Genomic DNA, 7,500 nt, shown 5'->3' with positions numbered 1-7,500 from the left:
AAGATTGGTTGGAGAATTCAAAATTTTGCTAAGTCCATGGCCACCATAAGCCATTTCTATCAAGAAGGCCACGAACAGTGCTTAGCAACCACGAAAGCTTCCAAGAGTTGAAACATTGCCTATCAAGTAGGCCGTAGCAGCCCATAGCAACCCAACCAAGATACTCTAACAGGCCAAGATTGGTTGGAGAATTCAAAATTTGGCTAAGTCCATGGCCACCATAAGCCATTTCTATCAAGAAGGCCATGGACAGTGCTTAGCAACCACGAAAGCTTCCAAGAGTTGAAACATTGCCTATCAAGTAGGCCGTACCAGCCCATAGCAACCCAACCAAGATACTCTAACAGGCCAAGATTGGTTGGAGAATTCAAAATTTTGCTAAGTCCATGGCCACCATAAGCCATTTCTATCAAGAAGGCCACGAACAGTGCTTAGCAACCACGAAAGCTTCCAAGAGTTGAAACATTGCCTATCAAGTAGGCCGTAGCAGCCCATAGCAACCCAACCAAGATACTCTAACAGGCCAAGATTGGTTGGAGAATTCAAAATTTTGCTAAGTCCATGGCCACCATAAGCCATTTCTATCAAGAAGGCCATGGACAGTGCTTAGCAACCACGAAAGCTTCCAAGAGTTGAAACATTGCCTATCAAGTAGGCCGTACCAGCCCATAGCAACCCAACCAAGATACTCTAACAGGCCAAGATTGGTTGGAGAATTCAAAATTTGGCTAAGTCCATGGCCACCATAAGCCATTTCTATCAAGAAGGCCACGAACAGTGCTTAGCAACCACGAAAGCTTCCAAGAGTTGAAACATTGCCTATCAAGTAGGCCGTAGCAGCCCATAGCAACCCAACCAAGATACTCTAACAGGCCAAGATTGGTTGGAGAATTCAAAATTTTGCTAAGTCCATGGCCACCATAAGCCATTTCTATCAAGAAGGCCATGGACAGTGCTTAGCAACCACGAAAGCTTCCAAGAGTTGAAACATTGCCTATCAAGTAGGCCGTACCAGCCCATAGCAACCCAACCAAGATACTCTAACAGGCCAAGATTGGTTGGAGAATTCAAAATTTGGCTAAGTCCATGGCCACCATAAGCCATTTCTATCAAGAAGGCCACGAACAGTGCTTAGCAACCACGAAAGCTTCCAAGAGTTGAAACATTGCCTATCAAGTAGGCCGTAGCAGCCCATAGCAACCCAACCAAGATACTCTAACAGGCCAAGATTGGTTGGAGACTTCAAAATTTGGCTAAGTCCATGGCCACCATAAGCCATTTCTATCAAGAAGGCCATGGACAGTGCTTAGCAACCACGAAAGCTTCCAAGAGTTGAAACATTGCCTATCAAGTAGGCCGTACCAGCCCATAGCAAACCAACCAAGATACTCTAACAGGCCAAGATTGGTTGGAGAATTCAAAATTTGGCTAAGTCCATGGCCACCATAAGCCATTTCTATCAAGAAGGCCACGAACAGTGCTTAGCAACCACGAAAGCTTCCAAGAGTTGAAACATTGCCTATCAAGTAGGCCGTAGCAGCCCATAGCAACCCAACCAAGATACTCTAACAGGCCAAGATTGGTTGGAGAATTCAAAATTTTGCTAAGTCCATGGCCACCATAAGCCATTTCTATCAAGAAGGCCATGGACAGTGCTTAGCAACCACGAAAGCTTCCAAGAGTTGAAACATTGCCTATCAAGTAGGCCGTAGCAGCCCATAGCAACCCAACCAAGATACTCTAACAGGCCAAGATTGGTTGGAGAATTCAAAATTTGGCTAAGTCCATGGCCACCATAAGCCATTTCTATCAAGAAGGCCACGAACAGTGCTTAGCAACCACGAAAGCTTCCAAGAGTTGAAACATTGCCTATCAAGTAGGCCGTAGCAGCCCATAGCAACCCAACCAAGATACTCTAACAGGCCAAGATTGGTTGGAGACTTCAAAATTTGGCTAAGTCCATGGCCACCATAAGCCATTTCTATCAAGAAGGCCACGAACAGTGCTTAGCAACCACGAAAGCTTCCAAGAGTTGAAACATTGCCTATCAAGTAGGCCGTAGCAGCCCATAGCAACCCAACCAAGATACTCTAACAGGCCAAGATTGGTTGGAGAATTCAAAATTTTGCTAAGTCCATGGCCACCATAAGCCATTTCTATCAAGAAGGCCATGGACAGTGCTTAGCAACCACGAAAGCTTCCAAGAGTTGAAACATTGCCTATCAAGTAGGCCGTACCAGCCCATAGCAAACCAACCAAGATACTCTAACAGGCCAAGATTGGATCTCAAAATGTTGCTAAGTCCATGGCCACCATAAGCCATTTCTATCAAGAAGGCCATGGACAGTGCTTAGCAACCACGAAAGCTTCCAAGAGTTGAAACATTGCCTATCAAGTAGGCCGTACCAGCCCATAGCAAACCAACCAAGATACTCTAACAGGCCAAGATTGGATCTCAAAATGTTGCTAAGTCCATGGCCACCATAAGCCATTTCTATCAAGAAGGCCATGGACAGTTCTAAACAACCACGAAAGCTTCCAAGAGTTGAAACATTGCCTATCAAGTAGGCCGTAGCAGCCCATAGCAACCCAACCAAGATACTCTAACAGGCCAAGATTGGATCTCAAAATGTTGCTAAGTCCATGGCCACCATAAGCCATTTCTATCAAGAAGGCCATGGACAGTTCTAAACAACCACGAAAGCTTCCAAGAGTTGAAACATTGCCTATCAAGTAGGCCGTAGCAGCCCATAGCAACCCAACCAAGATAATCTAACAGGCCAAGATTGGTTGGAGATTTCAAAATTTGGCTAAGTCCAGATTTTTCTACCCTTCGGGAAAACAACCCTAGTTCACCAAGTTGAACGCGAAAAACTGTCCATAGGATACGCACAAAACGTTTATTGAGTTGGTCACCATATGTGGAAATTATGGTGAAAATAAGCCAAGTTCCGGAGTTTTTAACTCACACGAAACCACGAAAAACTTTCATTAGGAAAACTTGGTTGGAGCACCCTACTGCAGAACACACCGACATGGACGAAAGGGTCGACTGGCCAAGAGAAAAAATTTTTGCGGGACCACTCAAAACATCATAGTTAGACCTAGCAAATGATGAAAAGTGAAACCCGCGATCGATTGGAGAAACCTTATTTTACACTGAAAAATTCCACATAAGGAAAATTTGTATGGAGCACCCTACTGCAGAGCACACCGACAGGGCCGGGAAGGAAGGCCCGGTCCAAGAAAAAATTTTTGCGGGACCACTCAAAACATCATAGTTAGACCTAGCAAATGATGAAAAGTGAAACCCGCGATCGATTGGAGAAACCTTATTTTACACTGAAAAATTCCACATAAGGAAAATTTGTATGGAGCACCCTACTGCAGAGCACACCGACAGGGCCGGGAAGGAAGGCCCGGTCCAAGAAAAAATTTTTGCGGGACCACTCAAAACATCATAGTTAGACCTAGCAAATGATGAAAAGTGAAACCCGCGATCGATTGGAGAAACCTTATTTTACACTGAAAAATTCCACATAAGGAAAATTTGTATGGAGCACCCTACTGCAGAGCACACCGACAGGGCCGGGAAGGAAGGCCCGGTCCAAGAAAAAATTTTTGCGGGACCACTCAAAACATCATAGTTAGACCTAGCAAATGATGAAAAGTGAAACCCGCGATCGATTGGAGAAACCTTATTTTACACTGAAAAATTCCACATAAGGAAAATTTGTATGGAGCACCCTACTGCAGAGCACACCGACAGGGCCGGGAAGGAAGGCCCGGTCCAAGAAAAAATTTTTGCGGGACCACTCAAAACATCATAGTTAGACCTAGCAAATGATGAAAAGTGAAACCCGCGATCGATTGGAGAAACCTTATTTTACACTGAAAAATTCCACATAAGGAAAATTTGTATGGAGCACCCTACTGCAGAGCACACCGACAGGGCCGGGAAGGAAGGCCCGGTCCAAGAAAAAATTTTTGCGGGACCACTCAAAACATCATAGTTAGACCTAGCAAATGATGAAAAGTGAAACCCGCGATCGATTGGAGAAACCTTATTTTACACTGAAAAATTCCACATAAGGAAAATTTGTATGGAGCACCCTACTGCAGAGCACACCGACAGGGCCGGGAAGGAAGGCCCGGTCCAAGAAAAAATTTTTGCGGGACCACTCAAAACATCATAGTTAGACCTAGCAAATGATGAAAAGTGAAACCCGCGATCGATTGGAGAAACCTTATTTTACACTGAAAAATTCCACATAAGGAAAATTTGTATGGAGCACCCTACTGCAGAGCACACCGACAGGGCCGGGAAGGAAGGCCCGGTCCAAGAAAAAATTTTTGCGGGACCACTCAAAACATCATAGTTAGACCTAGCAAATGATGAAAAGTGAAACCCGCGATCGATTGGAGAAACCTTATTTTACACTGAAAAATTCCACATAAGGAAAATTTGTATGGAGCACCCTACTGCAGAGCACACCGACAGGGCCGGGAAGGAAGGCCCGGTCCAAGAAAAAATTTTTGCGGGACCACTCAAAACATCATAGTTAGACCTAGCAAATGATGAAAAGTGAAACCCGCGATCGATTGGAGAAACCTTATTTTACACTGAAAAATTCCACATAAGGAAAATTTGTATGGAGCACCCTACTGCAGAGCACACCGACAGGGCCGGGAAGGAAGGCCCGGTCCAAGAAAAAATTTTTGCGGGACCACTCAAAACATCATAGTTAGACCTAGCAAATGATGAAAAGTGAAACCCGCGATCGATTGGAGAAACCTTATTTTACACTGAAAAATTCCACATAAGGAAAATTTGTATGGAGCACCCTACTGCAGAGCACACCGACAGGGCCGGGAAGGAAGGCCCGGTCCAAGAAAAAATTTTTGCGGGACCACTCAAAACATCATAGTTAGACCTAGCAAATGATGAAAAGTGAAACCCGCGATCGATTGGAGAAACCTTATTTTACACTGAAAAATTCCACATAAGGAAAATTTGTATGGAGCACCCTACTGCAGAGCACACCGACAGGGCCGGGAAGGAAGGCCCGGTCCAAGAAAAAATTTTTGCGGGACCACTCAAAACATCATAGTTAGACCTAGCAAATGATGAAAAGTGAAACCCGCGATCGATTGGAGAAACCTTATTTTACACTGAAAAATTCCACATAAGGAAAATTTGTATGGAGCACCCTACTGCAGAACACACCGACATGGACGAAAGGGTCGACTGGCCAAGAGAAAAAATTTTTGCGGGACCACTCAAAACATCATAGTTAGACCTAGCAAATGATGAAAAGTGAAACCCGCGATCGATTGGAGAAACCTTATTTTACACTGAAAATTCCACATAAGGAAAATTTGTATGGAGCACCCTACTGTGGTCACCATCGGTCGAGTTGGTCGAGACGGGCAAAAAATTTTTTTTTCCATATCGTCTCAAAACATGATTTATGGACCTTGTAAATGTTGAAAAGTGAAACAAAATCACTTTTGGAGCGATGAAAATTTTGTATGGGAGGCCCCTACCCGGAACAAATTTTACTAGTAAAGTCATCATTCCGCGACGAGAAATTTGAAAATGGTCAAATATGGTTAAGATGTCATGTTCATTCCCTACTATGGGGGACCAGGTCGTCACGAAAAAATTTTTTTCTCGACCTGGTCAAATGTGGTTCTGCGACGGAGGTTAAACTAATATTGCATAATTTGGCCCAAAAACCCCCCTCTGTCAGAGAACGAAGCCCTTCAAGCTCGATAGCAGACCACATAAGTTGAACTTTGAGGTATCTGAAAGTTGAATATAGAGCGAGGTTCTAAGCGAAGGGATAGCTTAACGTTGAGCATTGAACGCAAAAAAGCTTAGAGATAAGCTTATTATATAAGGATTGTGGTGCAGAACACAGCTTAACGTTGAGCTTTGAACGCACATGGCTAGAACTAAGCTAAGAGATACCTATAGTGGTGCATGGAACTGCTCACAAGTTGAGCTTCGAGAAGTCCAAAGGCAAAATGTAGAGCGAGGTTCTAAGCGAAGGGATAGCTTAACGTTGAGCATTGAACGCTAAAAAGCTTAGAGATAAGCTTATTATATAACGATTGTGGTGCAGGACACAGCTTAACGTTGAGCTTTGAACGCACATGGCTAGAACTAAGCTAAGAGATACGGGTAGTGGTGCATGGAACTGCTCACAAGTTGAGCTTCGAGAAGTCCAAAGGCAAAATATAGAGAGAGGTCCTAGCAGCCTAAAAAACTTCTAGGGCCGACAGCTCACAAGTTGAGTTTCGAACGCAATTAGGCTACCCTGGTAGCCTTGATTTGAAAGCATTAAGGCAATGATATGGTAGAATGCCCGATCTTAAACCTATTGACAGAGAATGTGTACGAGTAAGCATAGATGTGGAGGAGCACATACCCTAAACAGTCCCGAAAGATGGTTAGCTAAGTGATGCATCACAAATGGACTTGGCGCACCAAGTTCACACTGAAACACACACGATCGCGTATATTAAAACCTGTTGTGTGGTGCATCACTAATAAAGTTTGGTGCGTCAAACGAACATGAGAGTTGAGCATATTGGGTATGTGTGATAACACACTTTGCACGACAATCGAGAAACCGCATAAGCTCAGTATAACACAGCAGGGGAAGATTGATGAAAACCAGAGCTAATACATGCAACAGGCCGGGAATGCTGCTTCTGAAGGTGGTAGGACCGGTGCACTTATTAGTTAAACCAATCGGCCGATTGAGTTGAAGTCTGGTACCGATCTTTCACTTGACTGTGCCCCATCAACTATTGATGGTAGTGTAGAGGACTACCATGGTTGTGACGGGAAGCGGGAATCAGGGTTCGATTCCGGAGCTAGTAGAGAGTGCCTGATAAAGGCCATGGTACACATCCAAATCAGGAAAGCAGCAGGAAACACTACCATACATTGCCAGGTGCATAGGAGGATTGCAAGCCCGTAAATTGCCCGATCATAGCCAGCGATGCTGAGAACGGAATTTATTCCTTCGATCGTCGTTGGTTCACATGTTTACTGATGGTTGTACGAACACCATACCCGGTGGTAAGTACAGTGGAGCTCGCCTTCACAACATAATGTTCACCAGTTGGACGCATAGATTGGAATAGCTCACATAGTGTTGGATTGCTGGAAACACACATTCCAGACTGCTCCGGTAGTCATGGAAAGGAGAGGATTGCAAGCCCGTAAATTGCCCGATTATAGCCAACGATGCTGAGAACGGAATTTATTCCTTCGATCGTCGTTGGTTCACATGTTTACTGATGGTTGTACGAACACCATACCCGGTGGTAAGTACAGTGGAGCTCGCCTTCACAACATAATGTTCACCAGTTGGACGCATAGATTGGAATAGCTCACAAGTGTTGGAAAGTTGAACGCACGTTGAAGACCGCTACTGTGGTCTTGGAAAGTAGAGGATTGCAAGCCCGTAAATTGTCCGATCATAG

This window comes from Anopheles marshallii, assembly GCF_943734725.1.
Source record: "Anopheles marshallii chromosome X unlocalized genomic scaffold, idAnoMarsDA_429_01 X_unloc_75, whole genome shotgun sequence".
NCBI lineage: Eukaryota > Metazoa > Arthropoda > Insecta > Diptera > Culicidae > Anopheles > Anopheles marshallii.
This window is presented reverse-complemented; position numbering follows the sequence as displayed.